The sequence below is a fragment of the Oryx dammah genome, unplaced genomic scaffold, assembly GCF_014754425.2.
Source record: "Oryx dammah isolate SB20612 unplaced genomic scaffold, SCBI_Odam_1.1 HiC_scaffold_12, whole genome shotgun sequence".
Classification (NCBI taxonomy): domain Eukaryota; kingdom Metazoa; phylum Chordata; class Mammalia; order Artiodactyla; family Bovidae; genus Oryx; species Oryx dammah.
The window spans coordinates 51,130,152-51,150,516 of record NW_024070196.1 but is presented as its reverse complement, the minus strand read 5'-3'; the positions used below and the strand labels follow the sequence as shown (position 1 = coordinate 51,150,516).

General features: G+C 44.6%; 1 protein-coding gene across 3 annotated transcripts in view; it reads right to left on the bottom strand.

Annotated features, from left to right (window-relative positions):
- CCDC92 (coiled-coil domain containing 92) overlaps positions 1-20,365 on the bottom strand; it is a 39,585-nt gene that overhangs the window by 13,762 nt on the left and 5,458 nt on the right. The window contains exon 1 of one of the 3 annotated variants that reach the window (XM_040250601.1): positions 2,106-2,455. The exons of the other annotated variants lie outside the window; for them this stretch is intronic. The gene's annotated coding sequence lies outside the window, so the exon portion shown is untranslated. Of the gene's footprint in view, positions 1-2,105; positions 2,456-20,365 lie in introns of those variants that run through there. 3 annotated transcript variants of the gene reach the window in all.

Genomic DNA, 20,365 nt, shown 5'->3' with positions numbered 1-20,365 from the left:
CACCATCCCTCTCTCCTTGTCCAAGGCCAGGCTCACAGGAGCCCTCAGGGGGCCGCGTCAGCACGGAGCCTGTTCTGGGGCCAAAAGCACTGCCTCAGCTCGGCCACCAGCAGCCAGAAACGGCTCTGGGACTCCAGTGGCGGATGCACTCAAGCCAGATTCATCTTTTCCCCTTTTAAACAGGTACCTTGCTTTTCCTTTGACAGCTCTCCTAGGCACACTCACATCTTGCCTACGTTCTCCTCTCGAGGCATAGCCCTGATCGTGTCATATCCCTCTGACGTTCTTGGGGTCCAACTCCACGTTCCCAGAGGCCCTGCCTGCCAGCTGCCTCCCCTCAGTCTCCCCTGACATGCCTACGCTGCTGGCCTCTCACCCTCGGCGTCTGCCCCACTCCCCACCCCAGCACGGGGCTCTGCACACCGGTCCTGCAATCTACACTGCTCCTGGCAAACCACCGCCCACCCCTGTGCGCCCACTCTGCTCCATGTCTGCGCTCCTTCCTGAGTTACGTACGAGCTTCGGATCTTTTCTACGGCTTCCCGAGGATGCCGAGTGGGGAATCTCAACAAGAATTACAGGGCATTAATAAAAAAGCACTGCCACAGTGCTTATTCGAACATGACCTCATCCCGTAATTTCTTCACATGCCAGAAGCAATATTTCAAAGTATCCCCGGACCACACTTCTTAGACTAAAAGAAATGGAGTATCTTTGTTAGGGAAGGGTCTCACCATTTAAAAATGGGACATTTCTTTGTTCCTGGGTGATCGAAAGTAGACCTATCTTTTTTGCTCCACACAAAGCTTGTGGAAATAGGGTAATAATTTTAGAATCTGAAAAAAAAAAAAATAGCACACCCAGTACTCACGTGGTGTTGTGAATTAGTTATAACAAGCTATTTTAGATTCTAGTCATGAATAAGTTATAACCCGTTCACATCTGGTTCTCAGGCCATGAACCGCCAGAAAGACGGGAGTCTGGCTGTCTCTGCAGGTGCTCAGCAGGGCCTGAGACCCAGCAGGAGCTGCCTGGCTCTGTCCAGACCCTCGGCGTCCAAGCCTTTTGTGCATAAGGACCTCTGCGGCTTTTCTTGTGGGAACTCTCTGTGTGACTCTGGTGTCCTTTAGCTGAAGCACTGTCATGGTGAATATGAAGGTTGGCCAGAGGACAAAGGTGGCGAGTGTCGTGATGAAGTGTAAGAGGAGAAGAGATGGTTCCCAGCCTTGAGGTGGTGCCCTAAGTAGATTCATGCACTTGGGAAAGGCTGAGGGTGGAAGAGACCTTCAAAACCAACTATTCTGTATTTCCACACCTCTGTATTTCAAGGTCAAGAACCTACGGCCCAACAAAGATTTGCTTAGCACAGTGGGATTAAAAAAAGGGCAGAAAGGCAAAAGTCTTGAGGTGCTTGAGTGTTTAGGGGTTAAATCTAACCCTATCTTGTCACCAAAACCATCGTAATATCTAAGGGAGCCAGTCCCAGTGCTGAAATTTTGCTGGTAGTCCAGTGGCTAAGAGTCCAAGCTCCCAATGCAGGGGGCTTGGGTTCAATCCCTAGTCAGGGAACTAGATCCCCCATGCCACACAACGGAAGATCTGGCATGCCTCGACGAAGACTGAAGATCCCATGCACCTCAACGAAGACATGGCAAATACATAAAAAGGGTTAAGTGCTCAATGCAATCACTTATGGTGTCTGGCACGTAGTAAGTCCTCCGTAAACGTTAGCTATATTATTTTATGTAAATGTTGGTCGGTATACAAATATTGTTTATGTGGTCCCACACTAGGGTATGATGTTTCCTGAACATTATCTAAGTTTGAAAATGAGCTAGCAAAGGATTCAAGTTCCTTCCAAAGAGGAAAACATAAAAGCAGATGGGGCGTTTTCTGATGGCCTTTTCCATTTTCACTGGAGAGAAGCCATTCAGGGAAGTGAACAGAGACAGGCAGGCGGAGCCAGGCACCCTAAGGGACAGTAGAACCTACTTCCTACTTTGAATCAATCTGTAGGACTCTACAAGAAGCTACAAGAAGGTCGAAGGCTAATTAGGCCATCAGCTCTCAATCCAGGATACCTGCTTGTAGGAAGGGAAACTTACTGTCTCTGAGAAGTGAATCCTGACGTTATTCTGCGTTCACAACCATCCTGGATAAAGACACTGTTGTGAGTTGCACAACCCTGTCATTTCTACTTGCACATATTATTTAAGAAATTCAACTGATAAGTTATCTGAGAGTCCTCAAGAGTTGGGGTGCCAAGAAAAAGGACAGCATTTCAAGGAGACAAAAGCATTTAGCAGCCACTCCAAAAATATTCTGATAAAAGGAATGGACACCATTAAAAAGTGGAAGCAAAAAGGACACTGAAAATAAAAGGTGCAACTGTTTTTTAAAGTGACAAAAAATCTTGTTTGTTAATCATTCTTAAGGAATTGGGATATTTTTAAAAACTAATACAACAGGGGGGTTGAGAGCTTAGCACACCAATCAGAACCTTGGGTTCCAATTCAGACTCAGCCACGTTCTAACTGTAGCCTCTGTCTGCCCCTACTGTGTCCTCTCATGACACAGGGAACAACAGCAGTACTTACAAGACATAGTGACCGGGCGATGTCTCAGATAAAGCACTTAACCTATGTCTGATCTACTGTGATAAAGTGGCACCTGAACTAAATTTGCACTCGTCCACGAGTGGAAACTGGGTGGAGGTATTTTGTGAGGTCTGTTCTCTGTCTGGGTGGGTAGTGCATATCATCTTTTAATAGATGGTCTGTAAGCTTCCCAGGTGGCACACCGATCAAGAATCCACTTGCCAGTGCAGTAGACGCAAGAGATGTGGGTTCGATCCCTGCGTCAGGGAGATCCGCTGGAGTAGGAAATGGCAACCTGCTCCAGGTTCTTCTTGCCTGGAAAATCCCATGGACAGAGGAACCTGGCGGGCTATCATCCATGGGGTTGCAAAGAGTCGGATGTGACTGAGCACATAAAACTTCTTTAATGATGAAAATATATTACATTATAGTCAGAGAAAAATATAAAGCAGTTTCTCTTAAACATAACCACTAACTATCCACTAGCAAAGTGGTATCATATGTTTTAATTATGCTGTTTCAGGGTAGTCTTGGGTTGCTTTACCAGAATGGAGAAAAATTGATGGGAAGGCAGTTTTTATAAAAGCAACAATTTAGTGTCCCTGAGACATGCAGAAAATGATTGTGACAAGCCCTTGAGTACCTCCCCACCCCCATGTGTTATACCTTCCTGTAATTCTCTGACATTATCCATCATAAAATATAAGGCCCATCAATAGTTCTTGAGTCACTGACAGCCATTTCCTCCTTGAAAGAATGCATAGCCTAACATGAAAGCTGTAACAGATGTGATTAGAGGGATCCGCAATTAGGTGGGGAAATACGATACGTGATCGTCTGGGAAGTCTGCAGTCACTGGAGGCCTACACGATGGATTTATGAACCATGACTCTCTGCAGTCTGATTAGCTCATAATTTAAGGGGGGTGCGGGTTGGGCTTCTAGGTAAAAAATCATATGTCAAGTGTCGGTACACCGGTAGGGGCTCGGCCCTTCTGTGTGAAAAAGTCTCAGGAAGAAAGCAGGTCTGTGTTTCAGGCTGTGTAAAAGGCCCTCAGAGTGGGCAGCACAGGCCAGGCAAAGACAAGCACGTGCAGTCCTGTGGTCTGAAGCCACACGGTACCTTCCAGGAGTGCCTGGGGCCTCCTGGAAAACTGGGTGACTTCACCCGCTACGGCAGACCCCACCCCAGGAGGCAGGGGCACCAGCACCCCATCCGCATCCCCCTGACCCCGGCCAGGAGGGGCTGCCCTCGGGGCATCACATCAGCACACAGTTAGCTCAGTGCTTCTTGTTTCAGGGAAGGTGCTTCTAAGGAAGGAGGTGGCCAAGGCTGGTGGGGCTGTGATGGCGCCACTCGGCCCTTCCTGTCCTCCTCCCGCTCTTTCTGGGCAGCCTCCAGCTGACTTCCCCCGAGGATGACCCAAATAGCTTCTTTTCAGAAGCTAGAGCAGAAAACATTTGCAACTAAATAGAGATGCCATTCATGAGCTTCTGACAAGCTTGTGTTTGAGCCAACAATCTAGGGACATATAAAACCTCATGGCTCACCATACACCTAGTTCTACCTAGTGATATTTGCCTTTAAATGGAAAGGAAAATTAGCAGGTCATATCTGATGAGTGGTTCCATTTCTACATCTGACTGTGATTACTGCAGATTTTAATTGTCTGCGGGTTGATAACTCTAAGATATGGTGACCCAAATGCCAAAGTGTCTTTTCACACTAATGAAATAAGAGATACTTCTTAAATGTTACTGCTTGATGATCACTATCCTAAACTGTATTTCTGAGGCTGAGATGTGTTCAAGTGAACACTTGCTTAAAAAAAACTCTCTCTGTGTGTGGTTTGCCAAACAGATGAACCATTTCAATGGATTTAGCTGATAGGGCTTTTCTTTTATCTATCTTGTGGGCCTAATAAGAGTATAGGTTTTAAGGAAAGAAAGGCATCATTAATCAAAGCTCTATATACTTTAATTTAGCCATACTTTTCTTTTATTACTTACAATAAAGTAAACTAGTCAATTGTTTCAGTAGTGCTAATAGAACCTATTTAGCCAAATTCTCACTGGGCATCTAAGAAGATGACCACTGATACATAGAAGCTCAAGCCTTTATCCTTGTGCATATCCTGAGATATAAATAAAACCACTCCAGTGGCAGAAAGCTCAGCAGTGGCCACAGGACTGGAAAAGGTCAGTTTTCATTCCAATCCCAGAGAAAGGCAATGCCAAAGAATGCTCAAACTACCGCACAATTGCACTCATCTCACACGCTAGTAAAATAATGCTCAAAATTCTCCAAGCCAGGCTTCAGCAATATGTGAACCAGATGTTCAAGCTGGTTTTAGAAAAGGCAGAGGAACCAGAGATCAAATTGCCAACATCCACTGGATCATCGAAAAAGCAAGAGAGTTCCAGAAAAACATCTATTTCTGCTTTATTGACTATGCCAAAGCCTTTGACTGTGTGGATCACAATAAACTGTGGAAAACTCTTCAAGAGATGGGAATACCAGACCACCTAACCTGCCTCTTGAGAAATCTGTATGCAGGTCAGGAAGCAACAGTTAGAACTGGACATGGAACAACAGACTGGTTCCAAATAGGAAAAGGAGTACATCAAGGCTGTATATTGTCACCCTGCTTATTTAACTTATATGCAGAGTACATCATGAGAAACACTGGGCTGGAGGAAGCACAAGCTGGAATCAAGATTGCCAGGAGAAATATCAATCACCTCAGATATGCAGATGACACCACCCTTATGGCAGAAAGTGAAGAAGAACTAGAGATCCTCTTGATGAAAGAGGAGAGTGAAAAAGTTGGCTTAAAGCTCAACATTCAGAAAACGAAGATCATGGCATCTGGTCCCATTGCTTCATGGGAAATAGATGGGGTAACAGTGGAAACAGTGTCAGACTTTATTTTGGGGAGCTCCAAAATCACTGCAGATGGTGACTGCAGCCATGAAATTAAAAGACACTTACTCCTTGGAAGGAAAGTTATGACCAACCTAGACTGCATATTAAAAAACAGAGACATTACTTTGCCAACAAAGTTCCATCTAGTCAAGGCTATGGTTTTTCCAGTGGTCGTGTATGGATGTGAGAGTTGGACTATAAAGAAAGCTGAGTACCAAAGAAAGGATGCTTTTGAACTGTGGTGTTGGAGAAGACTCTTGCGGGTCCCTTGGACTGCAAGGAGATCCAACCAGTCTATCCTAAAGGAGATCAGTCCTGGGTGTTCATTGGAAGGACAGATGCTGAAGCTGAAACGCCAATACTTCGGCCACCTGAAGCAAAGAGCTGACTCATTTGAAAAGACCCTGATGCTGGGAAAGATTGAAGGCAGGAGGAGAAGGGGATGAGAGAGGATGAGATGGTTGGATGGCATCACTGACTCAATAGACATGAGTTTGGGTAAACTCCAGAGTTGGTGATGGACAGGGAGGCTTGGCGTGCTGTGGTCCATGGGGTCACAAAGAGTCGGACATGGCTGAGTGACTGAACTGACCTGATGAGGGTGAAAGAAGAGAATGAAAAAGCTGGCTTGAAACTCAACATTCAGAAAACTAAGGTCATGGCATCCAGTCCCATCACTTCCTGGCAAATAGATGGGGAACAGTGGAAACAGTGACAGATTTTATTTTCTTGGGCTCCAAAATCACTGTGGACAGTGACTGTAGCCATGAAATTAAAAGATGCTTATTCCTTGGAAGAAAAGCTATGACCAACCTAGACAGCATATTAAAAAGCAGAGACATCACACTTTGCCAACAAAGGTCTGTCTAGTCAAAGCTATGTTTTTTCCAGTAGTCATGTATGGATGTGAGAGTTGGACCATAAAGAAGACAGAGCACTGAAGAATTGATCCTTTCGAAATGTGGTGCTGGTGAAGACTCTTGAGAGTCCCTTGGAAACTCTCAAAGAGATCAAACCAGTCAATCCTAAAGGGACTCAACCCCTAATATTCACTGGAAGGACTGTTGCTGAGGTGGAAGCTCTAATACTCTGGCCACCTGATGTGAAGTGCTGACTCACTGGCAAATACCCTGATGCTGGGAAAGACTGAGGGAAAGAGGAAAAAGGGATGACAGAGGATGAGATGGTTGGATGGACATGAGTTTGAGCAAACTCAGGGAGATGGTGAAGGACAGAGAAGCCTGTTGTGCTGCAGTCCATGGGATCACAAAGTGTCAGATATGACCTAGCAACTCAACAACAACAACAATCCTTGTACTATTCTAGAAAGCTCTGCCCATTCCCAGTCCTCTCATCCTTTGTTGGTGTTCAGTCATGTCCAACTCTTTGAAACCCCATGGTCTGTGGCATGCCAGGCTCCACTGTCCTCTGTGTCATACTGGACAGCATTATAATTGAGCTAGGCAATCATGCAAAAACAAGTCACCTCCCAGCTTGCCCTTCTACAAAATGGGCCTACATGGGTTATTTCCAACAAGTTTAAAGGATAGTAAAGATCTTTACTTATATGCAGAGTACATCATGAGAAACGCTGGACTGGAAGAAACACAAGCTGGAATCAAGATTGCTGGGAGAAATATCAATAAACTCAGATATGCAGATGACACCATCCTTATGGCAGAAAGTGAAGAGGAGCTAAAAAGCCTCTTGATGAAAGTGAAACAGGAGAGCGAAAAAGTTGGCTTAAAGTTCAACATTCAGAAAACAAAGATCATGGCATCTGGTCCCATCACTTCATGGGAAATAGATGGGGAAATAGTAGAAACAGTGTCAGACTTTATTTTTTTGGGCTCCAAAATCACTGCAGATGGTGACTGCAGCCATGAAATTAAAAGATGCTCACTCCTTGGAAGAAAAGTTATGACCAACTTAGATAGTATATTCAAAAGCAGAGACATTACTTTGCCGACTAAGGTTCGTCTAGTCAAGGCTATGGTTTTCCCTGTGGTCATGTATGGATGTGAGAGTTGGACTGTGAAGAAGGCTGAGCGCCGAAGAATTGATGCTTTTGAACTGTGGTGTTGGAGAAGACTCTTGAGAGTCCCTTGGACTGCAAGGAGATCCAACCAGTCCATTCTGAAGGAGATCAGCCCTGGGATTTCTTTGGAAGGAATGATGCTAAAGCTGAAGCTCCAGTACTTTGGCCACCTCATGCAAAGAGCTGACTCATTAGAAAAGACTCTGATGCTAGGAGGGATTGGGGGCAGGAGGAGAAGGGGACGACAGAGGATGAGATGGCTGGATGGCATCACGGACTCAATGGATGTGAGTCTGAGTGAACTCCGGGAGATGGTGATGGACAGGGAGGCCTGGCGTGCTGCGATTCATGGGGTCACAAAGAGTCGGACATGACTGAGCGACTGAACTGAACTGATCTTTGAAATCATTAAAACAGTCCAACAATAGTCAAGTCAGTGACTAAAGGCACCAGGGCCAACCATTTAGTTTCAGTAATTACATATCCTCTGGTGATCACTAATAAAATATTTTTATGGGGCTTTTTTCCTTAAACACACTTTTTTGAGTTTTTTCTTTTTTTTTAATTATTTTTTATTGGCGTACAGGGCTTCCCTGGTGGCTCAGAGGTTAAAGCGTCTGCCTGCAATGCGGGAGACCTGGGTTTGATCCCTGGGTTGGGAAGATCCCCTGGAGAAAGAAATGGCGACCCACTCCAGTACTCTTGCCTGGAGAATCCCATGGACGGAGGAGCCTGGAGAGCTACAGTCCACGGGGTCGCAAAGAGTCGGACACGACTTTACTTTCACTTATACTTGCTTTACAATGTTGTGTTAATTTCTACCACATGTGTACAAAGTCGCTTCAGACTCTTTTTGACTCTATATACCAGAGCCCACCAGGCTCTGCTATCCATGGGATTCTTGAGGTAAGAATACTAGGGTAGGCTGCTGTGCTCCTCCCCCAGAGGAACTTCCTGACCAAGGGGTCGAACCCATGTCTCCCATGCATCCCCTGCACTGGCAGGCGGGTTCTTTACCACTGGTGCCACCTGGGAAGCCCAGTTTCTCCTGTACAGCAAAATATCAGCCACACACTAAGATAAATCCTCTCCCTTTTGGACTTTCTTTGCATTCAGGTGGCTTCAAATAGTTTTAAAAGAAGATAAACTTATTCTTTTAAAAAAAGGCATTTACCTAGCTCTTCATCCCCTAGAACCTTTTTGACTGGTGCAGCATGTCCACCTGAGGTTGCTTGACCTCTTGATTGTCTATCTACTGAGCAGACAGGCCCGAGATAGATTATCCACGTCTTCAGAAGTGTCCTTTCTGTGAGCTTCCTGTGCTGTGTAGAATAAACGAGGCACTTTTACTGATGACATTTAGGGCATCTCCCATGAAGTTCTTTCTACTCACAATGATTCTCTATTGTGTCAGGGATCAGGAGAATTCTTAGAATTCTATATTCCAGTTCTTTAGTAGGTTGCTCATTGAGTTCCAGGGGGAGAAGAAAAACTCCACACAAAACACTGATCTATTAAGAAGGTCTGGCATTTAAAACAAGCAACACTGAGATCCGGATGAAGCTGACGTGCGTGAGAACGAGGCAAGGAAGGCAGGTGTTGTGCAGGTAATTTGAGGTTTGTCTTTGCAACAGAATTTGGCTCAGTTTAGATAAATAAGCCATCAGTATGAGCCATTATCCCAGTAGAAATAAATAAAAACAAAGAAAGGTAAAATTAGAGGAAGGGCCACTGTATTTCATAGATTATCTGTCAGCTGTGGGAGGGTAGAAGGAATTGGGGAAAGAAAACAATCACTGCATTTTATATTCATGTGGATTTTCCAGAGAAGGGGATGCAATTCAGTATTTTCTCATTCTTCCTGTCCTTGACCTTGACACTATTTTCTTGTGTCCCTTTTTCTATTTGTACAACGACCTTTGTTTTCCTCTCATATTTGACCTCATGCTTCCTCCGTGGGGTTAATAATAATCCTCCATTCATGGCACTCTTTCAGGGCTCACTTTACCAATAGGTACTTTCAATAATGTAGCCACGTTTGTGTTTTTAAAAATACTTACTTGGCTGTGCTAGCCAGGTCTTAGCTGTTGCACGTGGGATCTTCCATCTTCACGTTGCAGCATTAGGACTCTTGGTTGCGACCTGTAGAAACTCGTTCCCTGACTAGGGATTGAAACTTGGCCCCCTGCATTGGGAGCATGGAGTCTTCATCACTGGACCGCCAGTGAAGTGCCCGTATCCACATTCTTGGAACTTGGCAATTTTGGTTTAGAATGCTCAGATTTTCCATTTGAAGTCCAAAATTCTTGGGTGTTTCAGTTTCTCCTGGTTGGACCAAAATATGGTGGAGTCTATTGGTCATTTGGGAGCTGGTGGAATTTGTTTTTCCTCCCATTTTTTTCGTAACTGGATGGTCACCCTGGATCACGTGGGGCACTTCTTTTGCTGATTGTGGGAGGGTGTGAAGCAGCTCCTGTCTCAGTGAAAACAGATGCCCAGAGATGCTTTTCCACTGGCTTTATTCTGCTTTTCTAGGGGGTGACCACTGCAGAGCGAAGCGAGCTTGCAGACAGTGATGGTGTTGGTGACAGTCTGTTCCGTCTCCCCCAGCTCTGGCTGGACACAGCCTCTGGGTTGGTCTGAGGCACTTGGGGCAAGAAAATACTCAAAGGCGTTTTTTAATCATGTAAAGCTGAACATCATTCACAAAACTAGTCATTATGGCTACTATTTACTGTTTATGTGTCAGGCTTATAGATAACCACATAATTCTTTTTGAAAAATATTTATCTGGCTGTGCCAGGTCTTAGTTGTAGCACACGGGATCTTCAATTTTTGTTGCGGTATGTGGGATCTTAGTTCCTTGAGCAGGGAGCAAAACCGGGCCCCTCTGCATTGGGAGCATGAAATCTTAGCCACTGGATCACTGGGAAAGTCCCTCTTTTTCTTTTTAAGGAAGGAGAAACTGTGCTAACACTTTTAAAATTAGGAAAGATCAAACCCTTAGCGTAGAACTTCATTGAGCTGAACTGTAAAGCACTTGGGGATAAGATGTTACCAAGATGTAAAATCCTGTTGGCGGTGGTCTGCAGAGGGGAGCTGTACTTGAGGATGAGCTCCAGTGATGCAGCAGGTAGGGATGAACCCCCGGGCTCTGGATCCAGAGGTTGGTGGCCCCGGTTTGAATCTTGGCCCTGCCACCTGTTAAGTCTGGGCCTTTGGACAAGTTATATATAAACACCCTGTGCCTCACTTTCCTTATCTGCAAGATGGGAAAACAGTATCTACTTTAGTCAGGTGGTTGTGAAGATTAAATGAGTTAATCTAATGAGCCGCTATCCAAGAGAACTTCCTGCAGTGGTAGAAATCCTCTCTTCTCTGCTGCCCAACAATGTGGCCACCAGCCACAGGAGCCCCTGCCACACAGGTAGCTGGTATGTCTGAGAAAAGGAAAACTGTGTTTTATTTATTTTGATTTGAATTAATTCAAATTTAAGTTGCCCTACGTGGCTAGGGAGGGTTTCCCTGGTGGCTTAGTGGTAAAGAACCCACCTGCAGATGCAGGAGATGCATGTTCGATCCCTGGGTTGGGAAGATCCCCTGGAGGAAGAAATGGCAACCTACTCCAGTTTTCTTGCTTGGAAATCCCCATGGACAGAGGAGCTTGGTGGGCTAGTCAGTCCACGGGGTCAAAAAGAATCAGACATTAGTTAGCGACTAAACAACAGCGTGACTTGGGGCAACCACACTAAGCTTTACAAATTTAAAGTATTTACAACTGTGCCTAGAACTATGTGCTGTCTGCCATTACTACCCTGAATGGGGCACCATCCACGTGTGTTCCCCCGGCTCCCAGGTAACACCACTGCGGAGTCTGCCGTGGCCTGCTGTCACTCTGTGCTGCAAGAACACTTTAACAATTTTTAATAAAATTTTTTTAAGTTGATAGGTTGTATTCTCATTTTTATTCAGTTCAAGAAAATTTCTTTTTTTGGTTGCCCAGCATGTAGGATCTTAGTTCCCTGACCAGGGATTGCACCTACACCCTCTGAAGTGGAAGCGTGGAGTCTTAACCAGTGGACTGACAGGGAAGTCCCAACTATCTTGTCATTATCATCGTCCCATCCCATCTTGAGTCTTTACAGCACTAATCACTATCTAAAATTAGGTCGTTTATTGATCTTTCTTACAGGACTAGAATACAAGCTCCATGAGAACAGGGTTTTCTCTCTGTCCTCCGTTATAATACGAGCATTTAGGGCATAGAATGATGCCTCCCTCTAGTAATCTGAGCTGGCCCTTTAATAAGAAAGGGTTCTAGTTGAGAATTAGTGGTAATTTCAATCTCTGGTCTGACTCCCCTCCACCCCCCGCCACATTAGGTAGTGTATATTGTATTAGTGACATGAGAGGACTTGGAAATATCAATACTACCTTGTCGGGCATGGGGATAAGCCAGAGAAGGAAGCAGTGCTAGTTCACACAGGTCTCTGGCAAGTTTACAAATAAAAATGCCCCAAATCTCTTAAGCCACGTACAAAGGAAATATAGTTTAATTTTAGTGGGAGGGGAAGGGGGACTTGTTGAGGATGCTCTGCAGAGCATGTGACATACAGGATCCCACTGGGCACAGATTACTGACACCTGGACAGTTAGTTCTGTTAGGGACCGACTGTGTGTGCTCGCCAGCACTAACACGGGCACAGTGCCAAACCCGAAAGGTGGCTCTGCCCATGGGAACTGAGCTGGCTTCATACTTTCTCATCTCTCCAGTGGAGGCAGAAACTCAGAAATTCAGGAAATGCTCATGCCAAGCTTTGATGATGGTTTTTCTGGTCCGTGATGGAACGAGAGATAAAGGACAATGCGGTGACTTTTCCATAAGGCTAAGTTTATTTGGTTCAGAGGGTGAGTCTTTATTTTCATTTTAGAAATTCCCAATTGAAAAATGCACCGTTCAATGAATTCTGCAGGCCTAGAAACCATCTGAGTCACCAAGAGATTTATGGTGATGGCCAGGAGCTTATCATCATCATCATTTTTTTTTTAAATAATTCAGTATTATGGAAGTTCACTTTATTTAATTGGCTGCCTTGGGTCTTAGTTGCAGCACGTGGGATGTTCGTTGCATCAGGTGGGGCTTTTTGTTGCTGCACGCAGACTCACCAGTAGTGGCTCATGAGCTCAGTTGCTCCAAGGCATGTGGTACTAGCTCCCCGACCAGGGATCGAACACATATCCCCTGTATTGCAAGGCAGATTCTTAACCACTGGACCACCAGAGAAGTCCTCTCAACTTTGTCTTCTAATTTTTCTTTTGAAGTTTAGGAAGCCCATTACAACAGGTCGAGCAACCATGCTTCCTTTTACATATGCATTGAGGTTAAAGGTCAAGCTAGCATATGTTCTAAAGTGCTCACTCTGTACTCAGTCCTATGCCTGCAGCTTACTGGGGATGTGAGGCTCAGCCACCAGAGTACAAAGAAAACAAAGTATAATTAAATCCTTGTGAGGATGCCAAGTCAGGGACCAGGGGAAGGGTAACCCAGCACAATACCTGGAGCTCTTTCTCATTTACCTGCCTGTCTACTGTATGAGGCTTTGTGAATCCCAGACAGGTGGAGGCCAAATCCCCATCATGTTAGTGTTCCTGGTACCTTACAAATCACTGGGCACGTGGAGCTAGCTGCCTGAGAAACATCGAACAGCTAAGGCTGCAGTGACCTAGGTGGTCTCAAGAGGCCGGGACTGAAGCTGACCCTCAAGGATGGGCAGGGTTTACACAGGAGGAGGTGAGAATGAAGTTTTGAGAGTCACAGAGAGACCACTATACTGTCCCACATGGAAAAAGCATTCTGGCGAGTGGTGAAAAATAAAGTCAAATAGAAAAGTGAGGGCTGGATTTGAGCTGCTTATTAAAAGTCACTCAGAAAAGCTGAGCTGGAAGAGAGAGGAAATGGGGGGAAAGTTGAGTTTTTACCCATTAGAGCCAAAGTGCTACCAGAGGGAATTGAATCTGGCAGGGATGATGCAGTGGGGAAGGGAGGGGCCAGGAAGGGCAGCAGCCACACAGCCTGAGGTGCCAGGGACTCAGGGTGAACAAGGCCAAAGGCAGAACCACCTTGTACCGAGGGCTCACATGCCAGGTGCTGAGCTACCCTGAGTGTTACAAACACTCTGAGGATTAGAGAGCCTCCTCCTATCTCACAGGGCTAGCAAACAAGCCAAAGGGGTTAAATGAGCTCCTTAAAGTCACTACTAGCCAGGGGCTGGGTGGGGCTTCATCCCTCTGACTCCACAGCCACACCCTTAGCCATGAACTCCTAGGTTCTTGGCAGCTGAAGGTGAAACGCGTGCATGCCCTATGGGGGCAGAACATCCTTTGCTCCATATTCCGCCTGTTAAAACTCTTCTGCTCTTTCCTTTTCCTATGTTTTAAGCTTCTCTAGTCTACTCTTTTTTTCTTTTTTTACTCTTTTTTGGCTTGGGCTAACCAGGAGACTACTAGTGTGTGTTTTTTTTTTTTTTAAGAGTTTTTTGAGTGGACCATTTTTTAAAAGTCTTTGTTGAATTTGTTACAATATTGCTTCTGTCTTACCTTTTGGTTTTTCTGGCTGCCAGACATGTGGGGTCTTAGCTCCCTGACTAGGGATTCAACTCACATCCCTTGCATTGGAAGGCGAAGTCTTACCATGGGAAGTCCCCAGTGCTTTTTCCCGATGCTCATGAACAAAGCATGTTTTTTTGCTCCTAAGGCTGCAGAAAATTCTGGACTATACTGGACTAAGAAGCTAGTTCTATTAAGGAACCACAAGCTTACTCTGCTCTTCAGTGTGGAAATGTGTGTAAAGGTGTATACTTCTTTGGTTTATTATCAAACAAGTGTTTTAAGACATCTAGACTTCCAAAACTGTTGCGACTCACTTAAAATGTAACTCCTAATTTCTAAAAGTTTGCATTTCTAATTGTTTGCCTTACTTGATAATTTATCATCTTAGTAATACAATTTAAATCATTATCTCTGTTTTACTGACATTTTAGGGTTTCCTGATTGGTTACAGGAGAGGCTTGGGATTTCTCGATTCATACAGAAGGTTGAATTAAGTGTAGTTTCTAACACTTGCTTTATTCAAATGGAGATTGAGTCTGCCTGTTCAGATCAACAATTGGATGGCTAACCAGCCTGGGGAGGGGAGAGAGAGGAGGACGGAGACTCCTTCCTGAGACAAATACAATACAGAGCGCTGAAAGTAACACCCCTTGGGTCTTGCTGAGGAGCTGGTCTGCTCCTGCAGCCTGACTGACCTGCTTGGCACACCCTCTATAGGAGACTGTCCTCTTCCTCGGAGAATCTATACACAGTCACTATTTTACAGCTGAGGCAAGAGACTGTTGGTCGTTTTGGTCCAAAAAATACACAGAATAGGCATGCAAATTTTATGATTTGAGACACGTAAGGGCAATCAGAATTTGAGGGGGAGCATCCTCCTGGTGAACCCCAATTTTGAGTCTGACCAAGTCAGGCAGTGGTGTTCCTGGGGGAGACCAGCCAGGTCTGGAGACCTTGTGGGCCGTCATGGCTGGGGAAGGGGCACTGCCAGCATCTGGTGGATAGAGGTTGGGGTACCACTAAACAGCCTATGACGCAAAGGATGACCCCCCTCAAGGCAGAATGCTCTTGCCCCGAAGGTCACAGCACTGGGTTGGAGGCGGTCTAATCCGAGGCGGGCCTTTTCCCCCTCTTGACTTGAGGTTTATCATTGCTCTCCTTGGGGTTCTGGGATTGCTAGTAAACTGTGGGTGATGGAGCGCTCAGGAGGGACAGCCCCAGCCATGCAGCCTCCTCCCTATAACAGAGGGCTCCTGACCTGGGAGGAGCGGCAACAGTCAGTGGGAGACCGCCAGGCTGCCTGTCTGAGAGGGCTTCTCCACACCTTCAACTGCTGGTGAGGTAGGTGTGTGGACAGGCACTGCTTTACACATCTCACTGTTTTGCGTCAGGATATATGCATTTCCTTTTTTTCCCCTTTTGCTCAGAAGAAAGAAGCTGTATGTAAAATTTGCATAAGAATACAATCATTTTCTTCCCACTATCGGAAGTTTGAGATTTTGTTTTTCCTGTTTGAATGCTTCAGTGAACTGGGAAATGGGGAGGGTGAATGTAAGATAATTCTGGAACCCCCCAAAGGGGACTCCAAATTTACAGTGATAAAACTGCATATTTCTGCAGACGTTAAATGGATATATCCAAGTTGACCCAATATACACTTTCAACAGGGGTACTTTGATCTAAACGTTCAGGGCACTCCTAGAAATGTTGATGTTCAGAGGCTTTAATGTTTCTTGAATGCAAAGGAATTCCGGTCTTAAAGGAGACCACTTTTTGTTACTGTTTTTAGCCACTAAGTTGTGTCTCTTTGTGACCCCATGGACTGTAGCCCCCAGGCTCCACCATGGGATTCTCCAGGCAAGAATACTGGAGTGGCTTGCCATTTTCTTCTCTAGGGAACTGTCCTGCTCCAGGAATTGAAACCGCATCCCCAAGCCCAGGAGACCACTAAATACTTGCATATATCTTATGAGGGTTCTAAAGACTCCTAAGAAATTTATGAAACCATACCCAAACTCTTAATCTTTTACATGTGGTGGCACTTTTAGAAAAGATTTCCAGGCTGGGAGAAATGAAACTACAGGCTTCATGGCCACCAGGAAACCCTGTTTACAAAAAAGGGCCATAATTTAAACTTTGTAATTTACACAAATATACTGGAGAAATTAAAGAAATGTATTGAGCTGGTAATTTTAAAAATGGTCTTCTACTTTAAAAAGGTCGATTCCAAAGTACATTACTCAGGTTATAAAATCCCAGTTTAGAAATAAGATACAGGTGCAAACTGAAAAGCTACTTATCTTCTTTAAAAAGCTTCTGTATTAAGTACAGGAAGGTATTCCAACAGAACACAGAAGATGCATGAAGAATTATTAAAATACTCTTGAGGCAAACCCTTTCATACATTGTTCAGTGACTTTGGGGATGTAAATGAAGGTTCTGTTTCCCTCTGTTGGGGGATATAAAGTATCGCTGTGCAGTCTTTCAGTGGAGAAACCACCTTTCTCTGAGCATCTCTCTGAGTGAGGCACCTCTCGGAGGACAGCTGAGAAATGCCAACAAGTAAAACAGATTCGAACCCAGCCTCTACTGGAGCTTACATTCCTGAGGGGGGAGGGACAGATGATCCTACACATTATCACTTCATACCAAAAAAGCGGGATTTCTGCCAACAGGCTACATTAAACTGAAGTTACTAAATTCCTTACTGACCATTATTTAAGAGTAGATAAATCTAAACATGAGCATACAAGTAAAATGAGCTATAATATATGAAACTGTTTTCTCTATCATTTGCTCTTAAAAAATATTACATTGTGTTAACCTATAAAACTGCTCTATTTCCATTAGCTGAGTAATTTTTTTTTTGAGTAATGTTTTAAGACGCCATACTTATCTGACAAAGTCTTAGTATCAACAATTGCATTATCCTTTAATGCAACTTACAGTAATATTTATTTTCTAAAATCCCTAATTCTCTTTGGACTGATGGTGAAGCAGTTAGCTAACTTTTTACCTCAAGATTTGTAAAGAAATTAAAATAGGGAAAACACACCTTATCACTTCAGAATTCCTGCGAACCATCTGCTCCATATTTGTTGTTGTTACTGTTTGTTTTTTTAATTTTATTTTTCAAATTTGAGGATAACTGCTTTACAATGTTGCATTGGTTTCTGCATTGAAGTGATAATGTGTAGGATCATCTGTCCCTCCCCCCTCAGGAATGTAAGCTCCAGTAGAGGCTGGGTTCGAATCTGTTTTACTTGTTGGCATTTCTCAACAATGTGAATCAGCTCTAAGTATACACTTGCTAGCTATTTTTGAACACTTATTTTTAAAGCCCAAATTAAGACAGTAAAATCAATTGATATATAATTGGCTTCTGATATGAAAACGACAATGTAAAATCTCTAAATGGTGCATTGTCATTTAAATATACTGTTTAAATGTACCTTCAACCATGGGTATGTATGTATGGGTGCATCAAGGTATATTAAAGTAAATCAGTAATAACTTGTGTATAATTGAGGAGAGAAGACTAGCAGCTCCCAGAACAGAACATCAGTCCCGGGAAGGCAGAGTTCCAGCAAAGGAGGAGGCTCTGTCTTCGTTTTGCCTCCGCATGGTCTGTCCACAGGCAAGACGTATCACCCTCACTGCAACATGTGATTCTGCTTTTCCTTCTTTTTTTTTTTTTTTTTCCTGATTCCCCTTCTTGCTGTGGTCAATTGTGAAAATAGTGAGGGTGCCTCACTCGGGGAGGAACTCACGTTTCTAACGGTCTTCATGTCACCCTATGTTGGGGCCATTTCAGAAACATTCTCCCTTTGATGAATGCCATGGTCAAGGGTGTCTTTGGCCAGGCATCCTTTATGCACTGACCAGTCCCTCAGTCCCTCCTTTGTTGTTGTTTTCTGGCTTCACTGGCTTTTTGTTGTGGAGAGCAGGCTTAGTTGCCCTGCGGCATGAGGGATTTTAGTTCCCCGACCAGGGATCAACCTGAGTCTCCTGCATTGGAAGGCGGATTCTTAACCACTGGACCACCAGGCAAGTCCCTGACCGGTCCCTTCTGGCAGCTCTTCATGCTGTACTTGCCCCTGATCTCGTAACCCATGGTGCAAGGGCCTTTGGAAGCTGTCAGGGGTCCCTGTAACTAGTCATGTTGGCCTTCCCCAGGCAGCACCTCGGCAGCTCCTAAGGATTTTTCTCGTCTTGCTCCTGTGCCCCCAGCCTTGTACACGCACGGGTAAAGGGCTGCAGGGGATAATTCAGCAGGAGTGGCATCTTCCAGTTTCAGCAGTTCAACAGCACTGTATGAGCTACATTATGTGGCAGGCTCACATGGGCAGGAGGGCAGGGGCATGTAGACCAAGAGAGTGGCTCAGCTATCTCCCCTTTAGAGGGGTGGGATTTGTAAATATATTCAAATGTGTCTGATTCAAACAAGGAAAATGATTTTCATGTCACCACTTAGTAATTTCACCAGATGTAGAGGGTACCCATGTACAAAGGGCTGACACAATGACCATCAAAAAGACTTCTAAAATATTTTTTTTTGATTTCTGGATATGGTACTTTAAATGTGTCTATACTTATAACAGGAGTCTACAATTTATAGGTTGGATTGTAAATAAAGCTGTAAGGCCCTATACATTCACTGTATCATTCAGAATCAGAAGAGGCAGTTAACTGTCACAATGGAATTGTAAGAAAAAAAAAAAGAAAACCTGGCAGGATTTTTCAGAACTGGACAAAAGCAGCCAGGTGCCCTACTTACAGACTGTGAACACGAGAGCTTTAACAGACAAAAAACTGGAACCTTCATCTAAAAAACTCAGTAGGCTTATGAGACTTTTTTTTTCCCTGAGATTTTTCTTTTAATGTGGACCATTTTTAAAAATCTTTATTGAATTTCTTACAATATTGCTTCTGTTTTGAATTTTGGTTTTTTGCCCTGAGGCACGTGGGATCTTAGCTTCCTGACCAGGGATCGAATCAGCAGCCCCTGCATTGGAAGGCAAAGTCTTAACCACTGGACCACCAGCAAAGTCCCTTAATGAGACTTCTAAAGGTAGAATTTTAATGTGCGAGGTGAAGCTGTGCTGTCACTGGGCAGTCCTGATAAAGGGCATCGAAGCATTTCATTCAGGCTAAGAAGCTTGGGAGATTCACTTCAGGCCTCAACAGTTCGCACTGCTGAATAGTTGAACCTTCCCACAAGGATACTTCTGTGGGCCGCTAATACTAACATACCAAGGCCTCACAGCATCTCTTGTGGAAAGAAACTGGCCCCGACTGCTTAACAACTCCTAACTTCACTCGGTTTTCCTTTGAGGTTCAGAGACAGATAATCTGCTTCCCACTTGAGTCTCAGACTCAAGATGAAAAGCCACCCAGGAAGGTCCTACGGGCCTCTGGGCTTACACGGAAAGGCCCTCTACTGTGCCCATAGCTTGCTGCAGGGTAGAAGTCAAGGCGCCATTCGTTCCAGGCTTAGTCAATGAGCATCAAACTGCTGAGTTCCATTCTACAACTGAATGAGACACAAGAACACCGCTGAACACACAGCATGTCTTCTGGAAGGTCTCACCTCTGGCCATATTTGTTCCAATTTAGATTCTATCCCCCACCCCCCAAAACCCCATGTCTTTGGCCTCAGACAGTAACGTTGCACTTCGCTCATCTCTGAACCAAGTCCTAATACTACAGCCTCACTATACTGAGAAATCACTTTCTGTTGAAAACTGACTCTGGCACTTTCTTGATGGGAATGAATTCCTCACTTGAAACCCATCACACAATTCAGAGGCCGAGAAGGATGACGTATCTTTTTCCTCTGTCATCAGAGACTATGTCCTACCTGCCTCCCCCAGCCCTACCCCCATCCAGTGCAATAGGACGTGTCAGTGAGCAAGTATCTCAATGGCTGAAAGCTGCTGCTCTGTTCCCCAGGGATTTTCTAGTCTGCTCACCATGATTCAACCAAAAGATAAAGATGACTCACTATCGAAGACAAGGATTGACCCCTCCTTGAAAAGGACAGGCTCTGCCTAATAACTTCTGCTATATTCCCAGAAGAGAAAATTTAAAAGACAGCAAAGCCTTTCATCTTTCTCACTAATGTGCAAGACAGATATTTCTAAAAACTGGATCTATTCCCACATGCCACAGCCACTGAGGGAGACGTGACACCAGT